At 34.1% G+C, this 26,117-nt stretch overlaps 1 long non-coding RNA gene and 1 other non-coding gene across 3 annotated transcripts in view; one reads left to right on the forward strand and one right to left on the reverse strand.

Moving 5' to 3' along the window:
- LOC113042880 (uncharacterized) overlaps nucleotides 1–13,680 on the forward strand; it is a 67,172-nt gene extending 53,492 nt beyond the window's left edge. For both annotated transcript variants that reach the window (XR_003275631.1, XR_003275632.1), the window contains 6 exons: nucleotides 933–1,028; nucleotides 4,290–4,495; nucleotides 5,778–5,868; nucleotides 6,091–6,181; nucleotides 13,120–13,223; nucleotides 13,344–13,680. This is a non-coding gene — a long non-coding RNA (uncharacterized LOC113042880). The remainder of the gene's footprint in view (nucleotides 1–932; nucleotides 1,029–4,289; nucleotides 4,496–5,777; nucleotides 5,869–6,090; nucleotides 6,182–13,119; nucleotides 13,224–13,343) is intronic.
- Nucleotides 13,681–23,325: 9,645 nt separating this feature from the next.
- LOC113043919 (U4 spliceosomal RNA) lies at nucleotides 23,326–23,466 on the reverse strand. The gene has a single exon (XR_003275827.1). It is a non-coding gene; the product is annotated as a U4 spliceosomal RNA (small nuclear RNA).
- Between the last annotated feature and the right edge of the window lie 2,651 nt (nucleotides 23,467–26,117).

A 26,117-nucleotide genomic window follows, 5' to 3' on the forward strand; every position in this document is an offset into this window, starting at 1 on the left:
TTTTATCGTGCCGCCCAGTGGCGTAGAGTCAGGGCATGCAGGGTTTGCAGGTGCATATGGGCCCGGGCAGTTTGGGGGCCGGCCGAGCTGGGGGGAACTTTAATTTGAAACCAGGGAATGAACAGAGCCCTGCATGGGCCCGGCCCTTGTCCAACAGCTTATGCAAATTCTCGGCCCGAGTCCGTCTGGATACCATGTCTTTTTTCTCTCTCTTCCCCATTACAAAGCTATTCAAATACTTCAGTTTTGGTTTTTAATGGCACAGTGGTCATATTTCTTTCTGTTTCTTTATTAAGTTAATTTAGAAATATGTTTGGAACATTTTATGTTTGTAAAATTTGCGCTTAAAAATTCAGTCAGCGAGCAAGTGAACAAAATGCGTTTCAGCGATGACTCAACTGAATGTCTCTGATTGGCCACTGCATCTACAAACTCAAAAGAATCGTGTGTGATTGGTTATAATGCAGGTTATAATACAAATGCGTCTTTCTCTTGCTCAGCTCCAGCCAAAGCACGAGCGCAGATTTGAATTTAGAAGCTGATGAGATGACACACTGAATGATTGATATATTTGATTGTATCAAATATATAAAAAAAAAATTATTCGGCTATTTTTTGTCTTTTGGAAGTTGCGTTTAAAATCCACTTGGCTAAGAAATTTGAATGGGCACGATGCCTCTGAATAGGGCCAAAGTTAAGTTAACTGAGTTGGAGCCCATAACATTTGGGGGGGACCCTACAAATGTTTTGCATATGTAGCGTAATCGCTACACCACTGGTGCCACCTGCGTCTTTCCTGTTTTTTTCGTTTCTCAGCTTCTGTTATTCTCTTTGTATCATCCATTGTTGAATCGGTTGTTCTCAACCTTTTTGATTTTATGAGATGGATGGAAGTCCTTTGAAAACAAGTTCATATTTACTTTTCATACCAGGCGAAAAATCTTAAAAGCAAGAAATCAGACCTTGAGTGGAAGCAAAACCAACCACAGATCTACACGTCACGATCAGATCAGCTTCGGATTAAGCAGGTAAACAGACCGACAGCCTGTCTCTCTCTGTCTGTTTCATGTCTCTCATAACCACATGGAGAAACGTTCATTATTTTAGCAGTCCTTTTCTATCTGAACCACTTCTGGAAGAGCATGAAAGTGAGAGAGCGCGATCGTACAGCATCTCTCCACCCTGGCATAAATCCTGATTAATTATTATGCTCAAATTACCAGGGATCCTAAAAGGGAAGAGAGAGAGAGACAGAAAAAAGGTTCAAAGCACAGCGGAAATCTGAACCAGCTGTGCGAGCTTCATTCGTCACGTCGTAAAAAGCATTTTTTCGTATTTTCATTCTTAATAACTGGGCTCGGTGCCTTTTAGTGATTTGCAAATGCACCCACATAGATATTATCAGCAAACAAACATTCAAGGAGGTTTGGGAAGAGAGAAACATTAAACAGACCACTTTAAAATTACAGTACATCTTTTACGAGGGTTAGAGAGAGTTTAGTACGGAATGATCTTGAACAGCCATCAAAAATCAAGCTAAATTAGCAGCAATACCTAAAATTGGACAGGAGTGAATTTGAGAAAAACAAGTCATGGGAATACAGCAATGGGTGAATTTCACGAAAACAGATCCAGCTCAAATTTATTCACAAAATTAAAGAAAAAAATAACCATGTTTAGCAATTATATGATGTTTAAAGTCATTTTTGGTATGGTTAAAAAAAATAAAACTGTTTTTAAAATAAAAAAAAAAAAACAAAGATTTAATTTAAGATTTTCCCATAGTTGCCATTATTCTTTAATTTGAACTACTACTAAATTAATATTGTTTTAATTAATATAAAAATGCTAAATTCTTTCACGTTTTTATATAGATTCAGAATGTATTATTATTTAAACCTGTAATTCCAACTTTTTTTTTTGTATTACTTTATATTTTACTGTAATTTAATTTTATATAAATACTGTCATTACTACAATTTACATTTAAATATAATTTGTACAATTTATTACAATATTTCTATAATTTATCACAATCACGATGTATATATATATATATATATATATATATATATATATATATATATATATATATATATATATATATATATACCTTTTCATTAAAATTGGTAAATTTTACTGTAATTTTTTAAGTGCCCTAATGGTCTTTAAACACAGCCTTTATCCTTTCTTAACAATATATTTAATATGTATTTGAGAGGTTTTGTGATATATCTATATATACTGTATAGATATATGCTCCTTCATTTCTGCTGAATCAAAACAAATGTATGATGGTTTGTACTAAAGATATTTGGACTTTCCATCCTGGCACTCGGTGATAAAATGCATCCCCTCCTCCACGATAAGTCCTGACTGTTTCCATAGCAACCTCGCTGCTATCAGCTGGCAGATACCCAGAGGAAAGTGCAGCCGTAAGTTTGGGGGAAGACTTCTTCACAAACTACCTGCTTCCAGTTCTTGCCAGCAAAGATCTGAAAGGGAAAAATGCTTGTGGTGCTTTGAGATGGAAATATCCACAGTGACCATTCTTTCCAACAAAGATGGATGCATGTCCATCTGGCCCGGTCAGTGCCCAAATCAGACATAAGGGGAGAGAGAGCGTTTCAGCTGATATAATGAGTGTTAAAGCGTTAGCATCAGCCAGACTCCCACTCGGAGCGTGGATCTGGCAAGCGCTAGCATTAGTCACTTTACAGTCACAATGCTGCTCTTCATCAGCGCTGTCTGCTGATGTCCAGCGGCGGGAGACACTCGGATGTAGGTCAGATTTCCATGACCTGCATGTTCCCCATAAAGCGTATGTGTTATGATCATCATGATCCATTATAATAATACGATAACTGTTGTAAAGGTAAGCAACTCTCTTAGTGATGTTTAATACATAGCCATGTTTTCATTTTAGTTTATGAAATATTAATATTTTTTTTCAATACAACATAGGGCCATTATGATCTTTTAACATGTATTTTTTATTATTATAAATACTATAATATTTGTATTAATTCTTTCTTGTATTTTTTAACCTTATTTTCATTACTCTGTCATTCTTACTACTGTAATACAATATTTTTTATTATAAAATTGTGTATTTTTTATTTGTGTAATATAGGCAGAACTGTATAATGATGTATAAATACTTAAGTAATTAAATAATATAACATTTCTTTAGACTTCTTGATTTTAAATGATAATCATTTTTTGTTATTATAACTATACTACTATTCTTTATTATTTATTATTCAGTTTTATCTTATTTTATTTAGTTTTATTTTATTTAGTAAAAGGAGACATGCGATTACAATAAAAAATAGAAAACGGGGCTAACTAAAATAAAAAATATATTTAAGTTTTTATTTTATATATATATATATATATATATATATATATATATATATATATATATATATATATATATATAATAAAAACATAAAAAATATATTTTTTAATTTTAGTTAGCACCCTTTTTTTTTTTTTAATTGTAATCGCATGTTTCGGTTTTTTTTTGTTAGCCCCCGTTTATATATATATATATAGGCAGAACTACGCACATACATTTATATATAAATGCTATACTTGACATAATCTCTCCATTGACTTGGACCAATAAGCCACCACGTTGCTTACCAACACCCTAGAAACCACCCAGAGCATCCTAGCAACTGCATAACAACACCTTAGCAACCTGCCACACCCACAGCTCTAATAACTCATCAGATTTCCCATTCTGATTTTCACCTGCTTCGGATGGGGTTTCCAAGGCAACAGGCATGTAGCAGGAACTGATGGCATTGTTGGAAGATGTCTCTCATGTTGCGCTGAGGACTTCCTCCCTCTCTCTCTCTCTCTCTCTCGCTCTCTCTCTCTCTCTCGGCACAGTATCAGAAGAATCCTAAACGGTTTGCTGAAGGTATCGACGGCTTCCCTACATGCGTGCTGTCAGCTCTCAGACGCTCACACACAGCTCTGATATCTACAACAGATGTTTGCTGCTACTACACATAATGTGTTTGTTATATCACACACTGAAATAAATCACGTAAATAGTCTTAAATACATAGATCTTTAGTCGCTCATCTGCAGCATAATGCAGTACAGAAGAAGTGACATGAAGTTCAGCCTATTAGCAGTGAAACCAGTAATGCTTGCTTTTTCTAGCATTTTAGTATTATTTATTTCTTTTTTATTGATTATTATCATTAATAACTTCTGCATCTTGAAGGAGGCATTTGTTAAGAAGATGGATGAAACGTCTTTAGTTTTTGCAGGTGGCTCGTTCGTGATGGTTGTGGGGTTTGATGGGAGATTGAAGAAGCACTAAACTTTCTTTGGGAACGTCTCTGACTGTTTGAAGTCTGAAGTGCTTTCAGGACGTCCGAAGTGGACGACAGCAGCGAGAGCGTCTGAAGGCACGGTGACAGATGGAGAAACATCAGGCGTTTGTGTTCATCCAGCACAGCCGTGCGTGTCCCCCGTAAGATCTCATTTCTCTTGATATTGATTTATGTTAAGATCAAATAAAGGATACAAACCGTGTAATTTATAATTAAATATATAAATAATAATGGGGGGCTGGTTTTCTTCAAAGATTTGCCAAAAACCACAGGAGTTTGTTTTCATCTGGAACATCTGTCCCCTGATATTTTATTTATTTGTTTTATTTTTGCCTTTTTATTTTATTTTTTCTTCATTTATTTTGGGTTTTCCAGTAATAATAAAAAAGGCAAATAAGATCAAATAAAGGATAAAAATGATACAATTCATTATTCATGATAAGTGTGGGTCAAATCGATTGATCCCATCCAAAATAAAAGTTTGTGTTTGCATAATATATGTTTGTGTACTTTGTATAGTTTTATATTTATTTATATATTTAATAATATACATGTGTATGATTTATATTGTATATTAATTTATATTACATATATTTCTTTAATATATACATGCATGTGTATGTATATATAATATATAAATATACACTGTACACACACACATACGTTATGTGAACACACACTTTTATTTTGGATGCAAATGATCATTTTGACAGGACTAATATATATGTTTTCATAGATACAGTATATAGATAGATACACTGTATATATCCCAAATAATTAATATATTATTTAAAAGAATGACTGTACTTTACTGTGTAACATTTGTATGTAGAATATAACCATTAAATGTGCTTTAAATTGCATTTCACATGACTTAACTCTAATTTTAATGTCAATAAGTTGACATTTTTGTAAAAAGCAAATGCGTGATTGAAATACAATCTAAAGAAACCAGTGTTAAAGAAACTTCAGTGTCGAGATGTATGTAATATCTCATGTCTCTTGTTTGTTAGTTTTGATTTTCCAGTAAAAATTCTAATGAGAATTAAGATTAATTGATTAATGACTTTGCACATTTTATTTTTTAACCATGATGCCATCAAGTAGTTGACATTTTTGTAAAAAGCAAATGCTTTATTAAAATCCAAACAATACATCATATTATTATGTACCATATTTATAAAACAAAACAGTAAAAAACAAAGATAAATAAATATATTAAATTTTTTTAAATGTCATTACTTCTTTTTGGAATCTGATTACATGTAATCAGTTTGGTGGTGTGTTGGTTTATAATAATTAGCCTAATTAATATTCAAGAAGCCAGGAAATTGACACCTAACAATCAGCTAGTTTACCTGGTTGGTGACTTTTTAAAACAAAGCCGTGCACAATGTGTTTGTGTTCTGTATCCTTCTCCAGGACACAACATACTCTCAGCTGTGGGCTCTTCCAGAACCTGCTCTCAGAGGAAGAGGATTTAAAGGGCAACCGGGAAGGAATCTGACTCCTCGTAAGAAATGCATAATGATGTTTCAAGCCTGATAGCTTGTAGAAAGGACCGGAGAGAGAGGAAAAGTAGAAGATAAGGATGTTTTCTGCTGAATAAATGTGATTAAAAATGTAACTCAAGAGCCAAAGAGCATTGTAAAGGTTACGAATGCACGTCACGTCTGTTTGGTACGAAATCTGTGATAAGGTTTTTTCTCACAAACTCACTTCCTGTATTTTACAGATAATATGGGCTCAGCAAGACCTCTGATCACTAAATGCCAAGCCGGCTCCTGTCACTGTGCTGTATGACAGCTTAATAATGGCTTTCCCAGGTGCACGTCTTTATTTCACAGTAGATCACAGACCCAGTCCTGACCTCCTCAGGTCACATTCATGACGCCTGACAAAGCAGAGCCTTGACTCAAGTGTTCGGTGCTGCATTTTGCTTCTAGTTATTTTTCTTCAAATGTAAATATGACCCACAGAGAACAGATTCTTTTGCAGATCTTAGCTGGTCATGAACCACAGTTTCTGTCAAAACACCATAATCATTGCAATTATTGTAGTGTAAAACTAGTAATTTGAGCCATCTAGAAGCTGTTTTGCATTAATTGCTATCATTTTCTATCATCACTCAAAAACATCAACAGAAGTTTCCATTTATTCAAATATTTTAGTAAAAATGTATGTTGGGTTAGGTTAATAAGGCTGTTTGTTTTTATATTGGTGCTTTGAAATGAATGATTCAGCATCGTTCTTTCATTTAGAGAACATTGTGTTTTCCAGCCAGTGGAAACATGCATTTATTTTTAGGTGTTTACAGTTTTTCGTCTTGCATTAAACCATTGATCTAATTGGCTTCAGTGACAGTTTGGCTGAAAAGATAGTTCTTCGGATTGGGGAAAAATTAAAAACACTCTTTTAAGTCTGTACAGAAAATAACATGGAGATAAACATGGAGATATTTTTTTTTTGTTTATTGCAGCCTTTGGTGACATTCATTCATTTACAGTTTGTTTGTTTATGCATTTGTTCATTATTTTATATGCATCTTATGTATTAATGCATATTAATTAACATGTGCAATATGCATTAATTCATGCATTTATTTAATATGCATCTTTTTATTTTTATGCATTTATTTATTTATTTTATAAGCAACAATTTAGTTTATTTTTATATGCATTTTTTTCTAGTTAGTTATTTACGTTTACGTTTACGTTTTATTTGTGCCTTTTTTATAAGCATCTGTTTGTTTTTATGTGTATTTGCTAATTATATGCTTTAATTTAATTATCTATTATCTATATTGAAAAGATGTGGAAACTCTAGTTGTCCTCACCAGTTAAGCTAAAAATTTAAATGATCTAAAGCAATTTATTAATCTTACTTAATGTCAGCATTTCCAAATATGTTATTAAAACCTATATATGTTCATATTATTTAATGGACCTGAGCTAAAATAAACTAACATAAATATGTAACTATCAATGAACAGAAGCATTTTGATTTCATGTAGACAAAGATTAATATACACTGTAACAAATGCATTGGTCATTCTTAGTTCATGTTTTAACTAATAGATGACTTATCAAACCAATGCTGTGCTACCAGAAAAGAGGTTAAAATTATACCATTATTAACGTGAAAACAACTACATTCCTTCAGTATTGCATGCGTGATTTATTGAAATAAGTGAGCAGTGAGTCTCCTCACAGGCGGCTTCCAGAACTCTGACGGCTAATAGGAGATTATGTGCCATCTTTGACATTCATGCACCCTTTTCAATAGAACGCCGCTCATTATGGGAGGAATTACGCCCATTTTAGCACCTAATCGTGTGGCAGAGGAATTAGCAACGAAAGCAAAGAAAGCACATTTCATGCTTTGGCTTTTATACAGGCAGAATTACTGCGAGGGCCTTCAGCACTAATGTCATGTAATTACCATTAACATTTAGACAACAGAAAAGTCACCTGCAGAAGTTTGTAAGCTTACAGTGCAGTAGAATAACCATCTGAAATAGCTGTGGTTGTAAGATGATCCTGGTAACCCCTCGTTTGGGGAATAAATGGAGTCGTTTGAGTATCCTTTTGAAAAGTGAATGAAAAGGACATGAGCTATTACGCCGCGGTTTGAAAGAAAAGCCCAACTTTTTAGAAGCTGCTCAGCGCGCTGACATTTGCTTGGAAATTGAAAGGCATTTTAGAGGCTGAGAGTGACCTTTGCGCGAGATGTGAATTATCTCCCACACATCTATTCATGTGATGGCTTGCGTGTTATGAATAGGCTCATAGCTGCCAGGGTTGGCCTCCACTTTCGCCGGTTAAAGGAGTAACCTCACCTTCGCACACGAGTGCTGGGTCTGCGCATGACGGGACAGAGACATTGCTTTGGCAAGATTGTGCTTGCCGTTTCATGTGTAGTTAGGGTACGTGTGGATGAGGTTTTAAGCATCCTAAACAGAAGCCCACTCTGCCTGAACAAACCCACCTGAGAAATGAGTTTGTAGGGAGACTGGGTTCTGTAGAATTGTGTCTGGGACTAATTCAGTTGAATGGATCATTTCAATAATCCAGCATGGCCAAGGAGGTCAGTGCTGGTACTTGCTGAAATTACACACACACACACACACACTCACACACACACACACACACACACACACACACATATATATGATAAAGAACTAATAGTTCGTATTAAATATATATATTTGGACATTGTGATGCATTCAGTTGATTCATTGAATCTTAATTTTTATAAATCTGACATTATAAGAGGTGGTATTTATTGGTGGTATCAAATGTGACAGTAAAAGCATGTAAAAAAAACTTTACATTATATATATATATATATATATATTTGTTTTGTTTTGTTTTGTTTTTCAATTAAAGAATCCTAAAAAAAAAATCCACAAACACAAATTCCACAAAAATATGAAGCTCAATGACTCTTTTCAGCATTATAATGGCATAATTTTAAGTGTATTTTTGAGCAGCAAATCAGCATATTAAAATATATCAGAAGGAACATGTGACACTGAAGACTGGATCAATGATGCTGAAAATTCAGCTTTGCATCACAGGAATAAATAACATTTTTAAATATTCCCAAATCGGAAACAATTATTTTAAATGGTAAAAACATAATATTACTGTTTTTACTGTAGTTTATATCAAATAAATGCAGCCTTGGTGGGCAGACCTCATTACATTGAAGTATAATATAGTATATCTATATGTGCATATACTTATATTTTGGGGGCTCCAGCACTTACAAAATGTTTTACTTCTATGTGAGTGAAAAAAAAAATTAGCCAAGGACTGGATAAGAATATATTACCAGCTCTAGTCTAATCTAATGCCTCACACACACACACACACACACAAAGAGACACAGTCTGATGTGAGCCGGTGCAAGTGTCAGGATCCCCATCAGCGCCTGAGGGCTGGGAAACTCTTCCTTTTTCTCTTAATTAGCTCACTGGAATAATTTTATTGCCTTTTTTCACTAGAACAAGTCATAAGCTAAAAACAGCAGGAGGCCTCGGGAACCTTTTTAATAAAAGCTCCCTGAATTCACTAAAGAGTTTCCTTTAAAAAAAAAAAGGGTACTTTCAAAAATTCTAAAGAAAAACATGCTATTTTGTGATTCCTTTGCTCCCATTACTTCACAATTTCTTCAGAAATTGTACGAGTCTAAATTTATTCTGCGTCCCAGGAGGCGGAGATTTCTATTTACTGTAAGGGTCAGATTTTCCTCGAGGTACGCTTGGCTACAGCGGATCGTTTCCCTCTTGGAGAACTAAATTGGGCTCATCGATCGGATGGCTAGACTTAATTACGTTTGATTTTCTTCAGGTTACTTCCTGTTCTGATATTCATCAGTCATCGCTAACGAGCGGCTCGTTGTTAAGACGGTGGTTCTATTGCCGTGGTGATGGATTCCAAAGTCTGATTGGCTTGTTATGCATTTAGGAGATCGAGTTGAAACTATTGATCATTTGGCTAAAAGCGCAGTCTAATGGGCCTCAAAGACACTGAAGCTTGTTGTTTTATGTTTCAAGATGTCTGTGTTTTATCTCTGGATTCTTCCACACTAGAGTAATTGCAGCAGAGTAAGGAGCAGATCTGAGGATTTCCACCCACATGTTCATTAATGAGACAGATTTCAGGATTTCAAGCGATCCGAGGGCAGATTCTAGATAAAGACCAAGATGTTTCATGTAGACATCAAGTGCAGATTTATTCAAATCATCTCCATCTGTCTTTTCTCTCTCTCTCTCTCTCTTTTTTAAATGTCTATTTCTCCAAGTTCCCTCCCAATTCTTTTTTTTTTTTTGCTAAACTATGAGTTATGCTTTTATTTTCTGTTTTAGTAATTGTTAACCAGTGAAGATTTATTTCATAGATGTTAAATCTGTAACATCTTTAAGATTTCACTAGATTTTTTCCCCCACTGAATTTTTATTTTAACATTTTGCTCGATTTTTTTAGTAAGAAACATTTGGAAACCTGTTTTCACAGAGCTTGCAAGAACTCTAAAGCTTGACAGTAAAACTTTTTCAAGTGAAGAAATTAAAATGCAAGTTAGATAATATGCATTGCAATTACAATATCTACCAGTAGGGGCTAACCCCCAAAGCTAACTAGCTAAATATTAACCCTTTGAGCAGTCAGGCCCCAAGGAAGTCGACCGGAAGTTGAAGTCGGCTGCGTGCTGCCATCTTGTAGCAGAACTTCACTTGCGTTAGCATTCCCATTGAGTCCCATTCATTTTGGCGTCACTTTGACAGCGAATAACTTTACATCTGAGGCGTTTAAAGACTCTGTTTGTCCATTATTTATTTCTAAAGACACACGACAATGTATAAAGGGCTCCATTACCTTCTATGTTACATTATGGCCCCATAGAAACAGTTTTTGTAAAAATAGGCTAACGATTGTGTCATAACCACTCGACTCTCTGTCGCATTACCGTACAGACAGGAGGAGAAGCTCGCAGGCAATTAACTTAATATAGCGTACTGGCATTACATTTTAAAATACTATACAAAATAATTAATCAGAATACTTACTCCTGCTCACTCACGACAAAGAACTCCCCGCTCAAGCTCGCCGTCTCTGCAAGATTAACGATGGCAGTTTGCACGCACAGCTACTAGAAGATTTACATCTGTCCGACAGGTTGCTGACGTCGTCAAGCTTCGTTTGAGTCTGCGCGGCAGAAACGGAAGTGCTAAAAAACGCTAAAACTGGGCTTCATTTGTCTCAATTGAGTTCCAATGGGGTCGCTGTGTCCATTTCGTTTACTGTCTATGAGAGCAGTTGTATAGTATGTTCCTAATGTATTATAGGTTGTTAGTTATTGGCTGATTCTCAAGTTCTCAATATACAGTAAGCTGTAGATGTGAAATAGTAAGGACTCTTGTGATAGCAACACCATAAGTAATATTAGGTCTCAAATATAAATTCAAACATACACTTCTGTTCTCGCTCGTCTTTTCTTACTCTTGAGCGGATGGCTTCTGTTCAAGCTTTACTCAGTTAGCCATGTGAAAGACAAGGCCTATTCCCTGCTGTCTGTGAAACATTTTCCAGCTTGGAGTGAATCACTCGTCAAACACTGAAATGGTGTACGGTCGCCAGGGTCTCGCGGCTCCCTCATAATTTGTTCAGTTTGAGAGCCGCAATCTGTGTTGGCACAGCAAAAAGTCATGATTCTCAACAAAAACAAAGTGTACATTGTGCAGCTTTCTCTTTAGGGCGCTCATGTTCATTATGATTGTACCTCAGCTAATTAAGCCACGATATTTCTACAGTAATGTTGGCTTTGTTTACCAGCTCTGCTCCAAAACCAAGAGGCTTGCTTTTATATTGTCTACAAAATACCTCATAGTGACTGAACTCTCGGCATACCACTGTTGGGAACGTTACTTTAAAAAAGTAATTAGTTATAGCTACTCACTACTTGTTCCAAAAAGTAACAGAGTTAGTAACTGAATTACTCTATAATAAAAGTAACTCGTTACCAGGGAAAGTAACTATTTGCGTTACTGTTTTTTTTTTTTTTTTTTTTTTTTGCAGTTTTCACAAGTCAGTTGAATTGAGTAGAACATGTGTTCGTACATAACTTTCAATATTTATTGCACGTCAACAGACAGCAAGAGTTTTATCCTGCACTTCAAGTATTATCTTTGTAAGAAAAGTGTTTGGGGCACTAGCTTTGTAGATGCGTGTCACACATTACATGTACACATTACATGCACGTTCTTGCCTTTGACCACAATGAATTTGAAGTAGTGCTTATATATCTCCGCCTTGAAAATGCCAACTTTTCATCGGATTGCTCCTGACTCGCCATCGCTGCTGCTAATCTCTGTGTAGCTGTTGTTTATGTCTGTTTGGCGCCACTGGCGCTGCCGCGTGTGGCGGGATGTGTGTAAAAACACTGGCTCTGATTGGCTACCATGAAACACATGACTCTGCCTTATCCAATCATAATCGCTTATCTCGTTATTAACCCACCTGCTCACTCGCTGTGTGAGCCAGGGGTGCGCTCGGATTGCATAGTTTATTAAATCAATGCACAGTAACACACCACATTTAAGGTTCAGTAACGTTAACGGCGTTGTAACGACGGGAAAAGTAATTAGTTAGATTACCCGGTTACTGAAAAAATAACATCGTTACCTAACGCCGTTCTTTTAAACGCCGTTATTCCAAACACTGCTGCATACACATAAAAAAGAGTTCCTCATGAGGCTCAACAATTGATATTAGCATGCTGCTTTGCTAAAGACATCGCTGCACTAATATAGTTAGTAATGGTAAGTTAGTGTAGATTTGTGACTTGATAATATGTATGATGCTATGATGAGATTGTGTATACTATATATATATATATATATATATATATATATATATATATATATATATATATATATGTGTGTGTGTGTGTGTGTGTTTGTGTATGTATATACATATATACAATTATCATTTATTGATTTTAACTTTTTCTTTACATTTTTGAATGTATGTATAGATGTATGTATAGATATAGATACTTGATGAATTCTTTACAGTGAGTATGTTGCAATGAATTATTGGATCGTCTTCTCTCTAATGGACACATAAGGTGTCTTATAAGGAAAAAGATAATGTTGTTGCCTTTTGGAGTAGCATCTGTGTGTTCTTATGATGTTTTAAATCACTACATTTGTAGCTGCTGTTTCACTGACGGAGGTGAATTCAGTTCAGTGTGCTTACAGGAGTTTGAAGATGATGCACTTTTTCTGGAAACTCATCTAGTGAACGAGTGAACATGTGGGCCAGACTGACAGGACACCCTGAAGAGAGAGACACATCAGTTCAGGTTAGTCAGACAGTTTGTCTGGTGATGCCACAGGCTGTGTGGGAGATCTGTGTGTGTGTGTGTTTATGTGCTTTCCACCTCACTACATTTACCATTTCCTGTTACCATGTTTCCTTTCAGAGTCATGCTGTCAATCCAGCACCAACCTGGTGCTCCAGCATCCGCTGACCTTCGTTCATCTCCAAGGATGTGAGAGCTAAGGGAGCAGTTCTCCTCTCCACCTTTGCTCACAGGCGAGTTTTCTTTCTGTTTGAGTCTGTTCATTAAGCTCTACAGAAACGGCAGGATATCGAGTGTCCTGGTGCGTCTTCTGAAAGATTCCCCAGGGCAACACACCATCAGAGATCCCATTAATGGATTTACACTTCATTAAGCGTTTGACCAAAATCCATTTTTAAAAAGAGGCCATTATTTAAAATCATTTTGGTGTATTTAATCTCAATCTTTGGTGGTGAACACTGAGTAAAATAAAATAAAATAAAATAAAATAAAATAAAATAAAATAAAATAAAATAAAATAAAATAAAATAAAATAAAATAAAATAAAATAAAATAAAATAAAATAAAATAAAATAAAATAAAATAAAATAAAAATCTTATTTTTCAGTACAAATGTAAAGAAGGATATAAAACAACAACAAAACATAGTTTTATTATATTAATTCATGATTTAATTTGTATATGTATTTATGAAAAATTAAAAACATCTGCCAATAGGATGAGAAAAATAATCTTGTTTTTCCTTTGAATTAAGATTATTTTTCTGTCCAAACTAACTGATTTGTTTGTTTTTTGATTTAAGCATAAACTTCCTCCATTTTAATATATTTTTTTGAAGAAAAAAAAAAGTTTTAAAATAAGTGATAGACATGGCTTTTTTTATTTTCTCTGGCCCAAAATGTGGTGGTTCTAATAATTTGAATATTTATTGAAATGTAGGAGGCATCTTAAAGTGAGCTGAAATGGAAATATTCCTGTTCTTATTGTGCATGATTCATCAGTGCATGTTAAAAGATTGGTTTCATTACCAAAAAAAGATTGGTTTCATTATCTTTGATCAAAATGTAATAACTTTCTCTGGCTTTGAACCGATTTTCCCTTTCTGCAGACACAATCAATGCACTCCTACAATGTTCAGTTTGAAAACTATAATTATGACATGCTTTCAAGTCATTTTCATTATAATAAAATGTTGTGTTGTACAAAACTCTTCATTTCCTAACAAAGTCAGGAAGCTTTTAAGAGCAAATGCACCAAATGTAATTAACACGTTGTGTATTTTAGCATTTTAGCATTAGTAAAAATGTATTTTCTATCTTAATTTTCATTATAATTGAGGTTTTAATAGTTTTGTTGTGTATTTTATAATTTTTTATTACTAATAATAAATATGTATGTCTTCATAGATTTCTCGTTGTCAAATTTTAGTGGTTTTATTACTACAACTTAAATGAAAATGAGAAATTTTGCCTTGGCAGCTAGATGACAAAATTAATAAATTAATATTTATGATTAAATAGCTGTGCTCATGTTTTAACTCAAATGTTTCAGTTTGTCCATTAACATCTTGTGTAATTATCATTCTGGTTTTAGCAGATGCTGGATGGCTCTCTGGTGTTTATCTGTTAGGAAGTTTTGGGAAACTCACACATTTAATTGGGGACTAATGTTGTCTGAGGTGTTGCACACTGTTCTCTAATTTTTAATTTCACTTCCTACAGTTTGTTAATTCTCAGCATCAACGAGAGCTGAAATAACCCTGATGAGATAATTAATGTGAGCAATTAAGGCTTATCAAATAGTACTACTGTCAAAGTGTTAATGAGATGAGGAAAAACCAATGCACAAACCTGCGGCGCTGCGTCCATACATTCTTCAAAACAACATTCTACACATCCTATTTAAAATTTTATTATGAAATAACTTCAGTTATGTGCACTATATGTGCACCACAGAGTATGCACTATTTTTTTTTATAAATTTGCCGTCATATGCTCACTTAGAAATACTCTTTAAAACACTAACAATTGAATAATAATGTTAAATATTATATTTAGCAAATATAAATGCAGATAATTGAACTATAATTGAAATAATTTAATTTACTTCTGGCATTTGAAGCGACTGTTTTATTTTTAGTTTAGTTTAGTTTAGTTTAATAAAAAAATATGACCTTAATGTTATCAGTTATTGGCCATAAAAGAAAATAAATATTGGTTGAAATATCAAAATAATGATATTTATAAATTTGATATTTTAGTATAAGTTTTAATGCTAGTTACTGGTTTTCTAATTAAGCTATGATTTTTTTTCTTTCAATAATTTCATTATTATAAAATAATAATGTTATTTTACCATTATTTATATAATTGGCCTTTTGTATTACATTTTCAGTATGCATTTTGTTTGTTTTATTTAACGATTTTATTTTATTTCAGCTTTACTGCAATTACAGAAAAAAAAAACACAATAACCACACTAATTAGAAAAAGTAACTTGTTGTAGTGAGAAATCTCTCAGTGGAGACGTGGTCAAGCGCTGCTGCTATCAGGATTCCTGTGTCTAATCTCTCCTCTCTCTATTTATAAATGAGTCAGAAGATACGGCTTGACTCGAGTGAGTTTGAGGGTTATCTAAACCCCTGAGACGATATACAGTTGATATCACAGTTCAGACGTGATTAGATTCATGTGGTTATATTTTTATGGTAATGTTCAAATTTACATATATAAGCTCTCTGTATTCTTTAAAAATATAGTAAAATTGGTTCTGACTTTAATTAGGACCGGAGTGTCTCAGGGGAATCTCTGTATGATAGTACCTGTTCCGTGGAGGGCTGTGATTGGCTGAGGGCAGGTGTGCCGCTCTGTGATTGGCTGGAGAGAGCTGTGCAGTGTCTTTGATCAAGCAGCTGCTGTGGATAAGCAGAAGCATGTGAATTATCTTAAGAGGTGCACCAGCAGGACTGCACTCACGCTGCCAGATCACTCGAGCATCAGACCGTCATGTACAGTGTCTTCATTAATAACAACAACTTTATCTTAGCTGATAACTAGCAGCAAATGGCAATTTGCAGTTTGCTTGGCTTGTGTAAAAACCAGCGGCGCTTCTACTTGTGCATGGAGTACATTGTGTGCTTTGGCAAACTGAGCAATTAGATATTAAGTGGTAAAATTTTTTTACCACTTTTAACATTAGAGGCATTTGTTTTCTCAAATTCTTTTTCTTATTATAAAGACTTTTTATATTTCAAAATTTTTTAACAAAACTATTAATCAGGATAACTGTTTTCAACACTGATAATGTTTTTAAATCAGCATATCAGAGTGATTTCTGAAGGATCATGTGACATTGATGACGAGTAATTATTTTAAAAATTCAGCTTTACATCATAGGAATAAACTTCATTATAAAATATATTATAATTATTTTAAATTGTAATGATATTACACAGATATTCTATTATTTATAATATATTATGATTATGTTATTTATGATTATATTATTATATAATTATTCAGGATATTATGTAATGTTATAATATTGTAATTTATTATTTTTTAGACTTTTTAGATTTATAGACTGAGCACAAGAGACTTCATTACAATTTATATATATATATATATATATATATATATATATATATATATATATAGATAGATAGATAGATAGATAGATAGATATATATATATATATATATATATATATATATATAGATAGATAGATAGATATATATATAAATATTCAATATTAGACATTTTATTATATACAAATACATAACATAAAAAATATTATTAGAAATACTAAAATAATACATTTTATAAAATTATAATTTTAAATTAATATAAAAAAGTGTGTCACCATAATCAAGTATATATTAAATAATATTTTGTTTAATGCCATCTTTATCATACTATCAAGGCCGCTATCCACAAAATCATCATCAACACCAATACCTGTATTAAATTATTATTTTTTAATAGGATAAAATTAGCAATATAGCTACTGCATATTAAAAAAAATATTAATTAAAAACTTAATATTTAAAAACTGTGACCCCTAACATAGAAGAATGTTAGTGTGCATGAATATTAAAAAAAAAAATTATCAGTAAACTTTCTCTCTAAAGAAAATGAAAAAATACTGTTATCATAGCTTAATAAAAAAGCATTTATATATTACATTGTTTATTATCCAACTTTTTTCTATTTGAAAATATATAGCATTAGCATTGCTTTGTTAGCACAATAATACATCAAACCTTTGCAGACATCAACCATTTATGGATTTGATTTCAGCAGACGCCACTGTCAAACACTGTACTTCAACTTTATTGTTTGTGTAGATGGATTTATGGATAGCTGTAATGTAGAGATGAGGAGGAATATCAGTCCTGGACTCCATCAACAATGAGACGACAGAGCGGAGAAAATCTGCATAAACAACAAAGCACAGCCTCCAGCCATCAGAATCCAATCCCAGCCGCTCAGAGGAACAGGAAATGGACGTCTCTGGGTTGTGTCTCTTCTCGCTGTCTGTCTGTGTAATGGGATTAAAAGGCCAGATCTGAGCGCTGTCATGCAGTTCTGCTAGAATAGACTGCAGAGCTGCAGGAGCTCCTGCTCTTGAGTTTGGACGAGCCAGACACGTTTGAATCGGGTTTTTTTTTAAAAGTCAAAATTAAAGTATTAATCTGCAGTTTTCATTTTCCCAGCATCCGTGAAAACCCACGCTTGCTAGAACAGCACATCTGCCCTTAATAGCTGGAAATCCTTTTCAGTCGCGAAAATCCTTTGAGTCATGGACTCATGGACTGGATTTTCCTCCATTCCGAGGGGTTTGGGATCCTTGGTAAAAAAAAAAAGGCCATGAAGAACATTTGTGGCAGATTTTGGTTTGTGAGCCAGAGTTATTATAGGCCCATTCCCAATCCTACCCCTTAGCCCTTCCCCTGTCTTGATTCTCTTTTGGTTGGAGGGGTAGGGGGAAGGGGAAGGGCCAGATAGCCCTTCAAACTAAGATTCGGGACCACACTTCAATCGAAGGGGTATGAATTATCTCGGAAACATGGCTGCTAAAGTGAACAAAAAGACACATAAATGGAAGCTTTTTTGGCATTAATAAATTTTAATGAAAAGTAATCATTTGTTTTATGTTACATTCAATTGTAAGTTCATATTAACGGTCATGTTACTCAAAGAAATGTTAACGCTAACATCGCTAACATTTGCTAACGTCATATCATTACAGACTGCATGATAGTGCCACAATGATAACTGCCGTAGACATTGATGGGGGCTAATCCCCCCAATAATTAGAAATCACTAAACCATTTTCTTAAATATTGCCTATTCATGAGAGAGAGAGAGAGAGAGACAGATGGAAGTTGCATGTATTTGCATCTGTGCGTTTATCTTTTTAGAGTGAGTTTACTTAAAAACTGCGATTGTATCCTTTCGGGGCTGGATAATATAATGTAGCGATTCAGTATTTAAACTGTATTTAATGAAAGTCATGGGGCAGCATTGACAAGTTTATTTTCTCATGGATGTATGAGCTGCGTGATTTCTGATATGTGTGTGTGTGTGTGTGTGTGTGTGTGTGTCAGTAAGCAGCTCATTAATACAGAACGATAATTAAAGTCTCTAATGCACATCAGTATATGTGTGTATTGTAAGAGCTAGACGATGAACGCTGATGACGTGTGACGTCCCAATCCTTAGGGGAATATCTTCTCCCCTACCCCTTCACACTCTGTTTCAAGGGACAAGGGGAAGGGGTATAAAATAGAATTAGGATTGGGCCTTATTATACAGTAGTTAACTAAAACCAAAAAAAAAAAACATTTGTACATTTTTTTTTAAATAAGTCGTTGCTGAAGCAACTAACTTTTTTCATTTAGTTTAAAGGATTAGTTCATACCAAAAATTAAAAATCGCTGAGAATTTCCTCACCATGTAATGAACAAACCCATGAAGACGGTTTTAATCTTAAACTGTCACTTCCAGGTTAAATGTCATGTTTCATAACATTGCTTTCTTCTATGAAATAGTCATCTTGTATGAATCAGGACAGAGATATGCTCATATCAAACACCGTTTACAAGCCAAAACCATTCTTGACAATTATGTCTGTGGATTTTGATGTGAGAAGACAACAGGTGATGGACTTTTTCACTGGAGGAAGTGTTATTATGAATTATATGGATTTCTATTTTGACCAGACTGTTTAAAGTTCAAACACATTAATGATGGATTTGTTTCTTACAAACAAAAGTCACTTCACTTCACAAGACATTTACTGATGGACTGGAGTGGTGTGGATTATATTGCATTGTTTTTATCAGCTGTTTGACTCTCATTCTGACGGCACCCATTCACTGCAGAGCATCCACTGGTGAGCAAGTGATGGAATGGATCACAATAATGGAACATTTCTCCAAATCTGCAAATTTTTATTTTGGTATGAACTGTTCCTTTAACTTGATCTATTAAAACAACTAAAAACAGAAAAGATGATGATAATAATAATAATAATAAAACTATATAGACATTTAGAAACAAACAAACCTAAACAAAAATAAAAGATTAATTCAAAATATGACTAAAAATGGCAATAACACGGCGTGTGACTCTTTTCTGAAGCTCTAGAGGTGGCTTGAACATATACTGGGATGAGAATCAGCTGAGATCTTATTTTATGTATTGTGTTATTAGCGTGTTATTAGCGTGTTATTAGCCGGCTGGTGTTCATTCACGTGCAGTTTCTCATGAGAGCTCTTAAAGTTCACTTTGTTCGTTGTGCATCTGTTCTGACGAGGGGACTAGAGCGTCTTCAACATGATTACTGTGACATTTAGTTAGAAACAGCCTACCTTTGTCTATTTCTGCCACTGAAGATCTTGGCAGCAGGATCCTCACTGGCAAATGTCAGATTGTGTTATTGTTTACTGGGACTCATCAGCGGGATTCATTAAACACCAGCCTGGTCTGAGAGACACTCGGGACTCCAGATCAATCTCAGGGATTTTCCTTTGGTTTCACCTCCAGAGAAAATGTGACTGGTCCGCAAACATGTGACCCAAAACAGATTTTAATCATTACAATTTATGCTTTTTATTTTTTATATAATGTTGAATGGCTATATTGCTCATTTTAATCTAAGAAAACAATTTAATTCTTAAAAATCATAATTTAATAAAGGTGTCGGTGATGATTTTGGTAACAGTGCCTTGGATAGTTATTTAATGATAAAGACTGGCATTTGAGAAAATATTTATAGTTATAAGGTATACTTTATTATGGTGTTTTTATTTGTTATTAATAGACAAAAATAATGTATTTTATTAACGTTTATATATTAATATATAATACGATTATTTGTTTTATATATTCAATAGTTTTCTAAATAATCTAAATAAATAGTCTCATTTATTTGGTCAAAAATAGGATAAAAACAGTAATACTGTGATAAATTATTTGTAATATATTAATATATTATAAAATGTAATTTATTCCTGTGATCAAAGCTGAATTTTCAGCATCATTACTACAGTCCTCAGAGTCACATGATCCTTGAAATCATCCTAATATGCTGATTTGCTTTTATAATATAATATAATATAATATAATATAATATAATATAATATAATATAATATAATAAAGGTATCTTTGTGATATGCTTCCTTTACATTAACTTGAGGCTTCAGTGTTATTTTTATTTAAATGTAATTATTATATGCATGTGCTATTATCCTGATGAAATTACACCAGGGGTCAAAGGTCATGGCATGACCGAGAGATTTCTACCAACATGTTAAGCGTTCATGTGAGATTGCAATTGTTATCTATGGACTGAAAAGCTGATAATTATTATTTTATTTGTCTACTGTAAGGACTGCACCTCCTGTATATTAGTTTTGACTGATTTATGTTCTTGTTACATATAATTAAGCGGAAGCTGTTCTCTTCCGGGATTCATTATAAAAGAACTGGCAGAATGAGTTGCTTTAATTCTTTATATTTTGACACACATATGCTAATGTGACAGTCCAGTGCTTCAGAATCTCTGGTTCCTTCTATTTCAGCTAATTATTGATGTGTGATATAAATACACATCTACACAGATGGATGTCGACTCTTCCCGAGTGCCTTAGCAACTGGTGTCTCACAATACAAGTTTCTCACAGTTTCTCGCCCACCACCAAACTCTGGCCACCGCAGAGAGCCAAAGATTCACCTCAGCGATATTTGTTCAGCTAAATTTGGTTCGACTCCGATGGCACTCATACAAAACGTCTTAACTGATATTCATCTGTGGCTAAAAAATAAAAATAAAAATAATAACAACCACAAAATCTTTTAACAGAACAATAGTTTGAAGATTTTACTCCGATGTTATAGTCTAGATAGTAAATGCATATATAGAGAGAGGCAGAAAGAGAGATTTTAATATATATTATAGTTTAATTTTACATATTAATATAATTTTGTATTTTATTGGCTTGTATTGAAAATTGCATCAAGGTTTTGTGTGTAATTCAGCTTTTAAATTATTTTAAATTAAATTTCATTTGTTAAAATTCTTTATTTTAGAAAATTGCTGTAACTTTTATTGGAGATTAGTCTCAAAATGGTCCATCAGTTCTTCTTTTCCTTTTAAAATGCAGCTTTTAAAATTATTTGTTAAAATTTTAATCTTTACATTTTTTTATGTATTGAAAATGTAAACTCTTTATACAATTTGTTATATATATATATATATATATATATATATATATATATATATATATATATATATATATATATATATATATATTGTTCCATAGGAAGGAGTGTGGAGGTGTTTGTAGAAATAGACAATATACACTGTATGGGTCAAAATTATAAAAAAAAAAAAAAAATGTATGCCAAAAATCATCAGGATATTAAGGATTAAGGATATTAAGATCATGTTCCAAACTTCATTTTTGATTAGTAATATGCATTGCTGAGAACTTAATTTGGACAACTTTAAAAGTGATTTTCTCAATATTAAGATTTCTTTTTTCACCCTCAGATTCCAGATTTTCAAATAGTTGCATCCAAATATTGCCCTATCATAACAAACCCATACATCAATGGAAAGCTTATTTATTCAGCTTTCAGAAGATGGATAACTCTCAATTTGCCATAACGGCTTCTCAACGTCCAGGAAATGTTGCATCTTCATTGCGAATGAAGAGACGTGGAGACATGCAGTGCAGTGTGTCAGAAAGGTCTGGTGTGGAAGGTTAAAGAAGTAGACAAAAGGATAAAAAAAAAGTTTACATCAGAGAAGAGGGTGAAGATCATGACCTGTGATACTGTCTGCATGAGCACAGAGCTCAAATCCTTCCTGTAATTAAGTCTGTCTTTAAACTAACTTCTTTATTTAGTGAAAATCTTACACTTGTAATCTCCAGGAGGTTTTACGATGGATTTGAATGGAAATATACAGTAGCGTTTTACTAAAACATAATTAGATTGATAAGAATGCGCAAAACCATGCCAAAATGAGAGATTCATCAAATATTTATATTATTATTTGTGTATGCGTCAGTTTGTAGATGTTTTGAACATGCCCGCCCAAAAACTGCATGAATGTCTGTGACCCATAATAACCCCAAAAAACTGCAGGATGGTTCATGTATAAGAAAATAACCACGTGATACTGCTGCCCTCATGTGGTGAGGGAGTGTATGCGTGACTGTATATGATTATTTCGTTTAAAAATCGAAATACAGCTGCTGATTACACTTGTGGTATTATTTATTTTATTAAAGTTGGATATTTAAAGATAGACAATGCCAATACGCAGATAGAGATTAAAGTATTATAAATTAGCACGAATTAAATCGTGGATCTGTCTTGCTGATTAAATGTAAAGGCCGCGGTTTATTATGATACTTGGTAAATTAAGGAAATTCTCTATATAGTAATATACAGCAGTGTAAAGTCGGGATTAATTGTTAGCAAGAGACATTCGTAAATCGCGCTGTTAAGCGTTTTACGTCATCATATACATATTGTATAACTAGTAAAAAATTATTGTAAGTCTTCTTATCTTTCACAAAGAAATCAGTCTCCGTAAAGACCGTCAAAAATTGCCAGTGCCGACTATATTTCAAGTCGTCACGGCGGGGTATTGGGTAAAGTTTTCAATTAGCAATAATCGCGCCTCGGATAAACCTCATAGGCTACGATACTGCCACTGCGCAAAGCTAAAGACAGTAGTCTGACTGTCAAGATTAGAGCGAGCACGCCGCGCGTTACAAAGACGGTGAGGAGATGACGCTCACAGCGAGCTGACCAACCGACAGACGAAGAGAACACGAATATGCAGATCAATCTGGCTAATCTTGACCATTTAAATATGCAGATCAATCTGGCTAATCTTGACCATTTAAATTTTTTTTTGTCATTCTACCTTCGCGGTGGATCATGGGAACGTCATGACGTAGGAGAATCGTACGTGACATCCCGGCCTACGTAAACGACATTCTGGTGCAGTATATGTAACCACCGCTAGATGTCAGCAACAGATTAATTATGAGAAATGTGACGTACTTGAAAAAGAGGCTACAAAAATCTGTCCCGTTATATTATGTAGGATTTAATGTTACTGGTAATGTGTATAAGTATTAAAATGTTTAGAAGTGTCTTTTTTTAATTGTTTTGCATAATAATACATTTATTCCGCTTTATGCCCCTTATTAAACATAAAACAGCATTACTAATTAGGGCCCGAGCACCGAGGTGCGAGGACCCTCTTGTATTCTGCTTTGTTTTTTATTGATTAGGGCTCAAGCCCGAAGGGGCGAAGAGCCCTATTGTTCTTCTAAGGATTATTCTTATTATTATTTTTTTATTTTTTTATTAAACCTTCCGGGGGTTTTTGGGGGGCCTTAACATGCTCAAAAACTCTTGAAAATTGGCACACACATTGAATCTGCGGCCATCAGGACGCCGCAGAGGCTGGGACCCGGGCGTGGCCAACAGGGTCTACAGCGCCCCCTGGAACACAGTCAGAATCTTGAAACCATAGCTCACACACACTTGCATATATTTAAGTATGAAACTCAGTACACTTGTAGATCTCATTGAGCTGAACAACTTTCGCGCTTTAATGTCAATAGGCTCCGCTCAACAGGAAGTCAGCTATTCAGGGCTGTTTAAAAAAGCATGCTCTGGAATTTGAAATACTCCTCTGAGGTTTTTCAACCCGTTCGCCACGAAACTCGGTGAACATGATCTCAAGACATTGTGGATGAAAAATTGGCGAGGGGATTTTTGATATCTCGAACGGTTTGCCCGTTGCGAGGCGTGGAACTTATGGCGAGAAATGAGAAACAGGAAATGTCTAATAACATCCACATACATTTCCTGAATTTGATCAAACTTCATGGTTTGTTCGTTGTATGATACTGATTGTATATATGTGACTATTAAGAGTCAACGTTATAGCGCCACCAACTGGCAGCAGGAAGTGTGTCATTTTCCAAATGCTTTGAATTCAGCATCTTATTTTTACTCGATTTACTTAAAACTTCATCAGAATAATGACAAAACACGGCCGATGTAATCTGTTGTGGGGATATTGATATCTGATATAGTGTTGCCCATGGCAACGTGTCAAACTTGAATGTTCTGTTATGGTGAGTTTTTTGAGGCAGACAACAACCTCAGATTTACATTGAAAACTCAAAACACATATCAGTATTAGTTGATAGCTAGACAATGGCAAAAGCTTTTAAAAGGGCGTTGAATGAGGCAACTCTATAGCGCCACCTTTTTGTCAAAAGTGGGGGGGTTAGTTTTAGCTACAGACACCAAACTCCGTACAAAAATTGTTCTTATCAAGACGGACAACTTTCTAATTCACAGTCCATCAGCTACGATCAACAGGAAGTCAGCTATTTTGATTTTGAATGTGGATTTTTTTTTACATTTTAGCTGTGAATTAATGCATACTGCTCAGAGGAGAGTAACACTATACACAAAAACTTTGTCTACATGATGCCAAACATTTTAAACATGACTTAAATTGCCAATTTGGATTTTGGATAGCTTGAACGGTTTTGGCCGTGGTGATTTTTTTAAATGACAGTAAAGAATGAAATTTTTAATTGTCCTGCATTTTTAAATTCCAAACACTTCAAAACCTTTTTTCATACAGAAAAAAAAGTCATTCTGAGTAAATATGGATAGTTTCACGACTTTACAACACTGTATGGATAACAGAAAATTAAAAAACTGTCAGACATCTCATCTCACTCTGTCCTCTGTTTGAGTATATGTGCTTCAGACTTCCATTGTCTGAGAGAAATAGCGCCCCTACAGGTTCAATTCCCGGACTTTTACTTTCACTTTTAAATCGGTTAAAAATACAATAAATACTTAGATTTAATTCACACTGACAAGCTAAACCAACATATCTGATTATTACCGGTTCAGGGCTCATGGATAAATAATTTCTGGCCAGAGATACGTGAGAAATAGGAGAGATGAATCACCGCTGTGATCACGAGCGTCTGGAGTAAAGAGCTCAGAAAAAACGATTTATTCCTGTTTTAAAGCTTTTAAAAATAAATTATTACAGCGATATCACACAATCAACCAATTAGAACACACCAAGAGCTAAATTCAGATGTTTTTGAACTGTTTGTGTGAAAATGAAATATTTGTGGCTGCCTATCTGAAATCACCGCCTCCGATCAGCGCGTACAGTGTCGAGCTCAAAACAAACGAATTTATTCTTGTTTAAGAGCTTTTTTAAATAATAAAATATTACCACAAATGCACACAATAAACCCATTGTAAACACTACAAGAGCTAAATGCAGGTGTTTGTGACTCGTTTAAGTGTGCAAGACGT

This window comes from Carassius auratus, chromosome 25 (genome assembly GCF_003368295.1).
Source record: "Carassius auratus strain Wakin chromosome 25, ASM336829v1, whole genome shotgun sequence".
Classification (NCBI taxonomy): domain Eukaryota; kingdom Metazoa; phylum Chordata; class Actinopteri; order Cypriniformes; family Cyprinidae; genus Carassius; species Carassius auratus.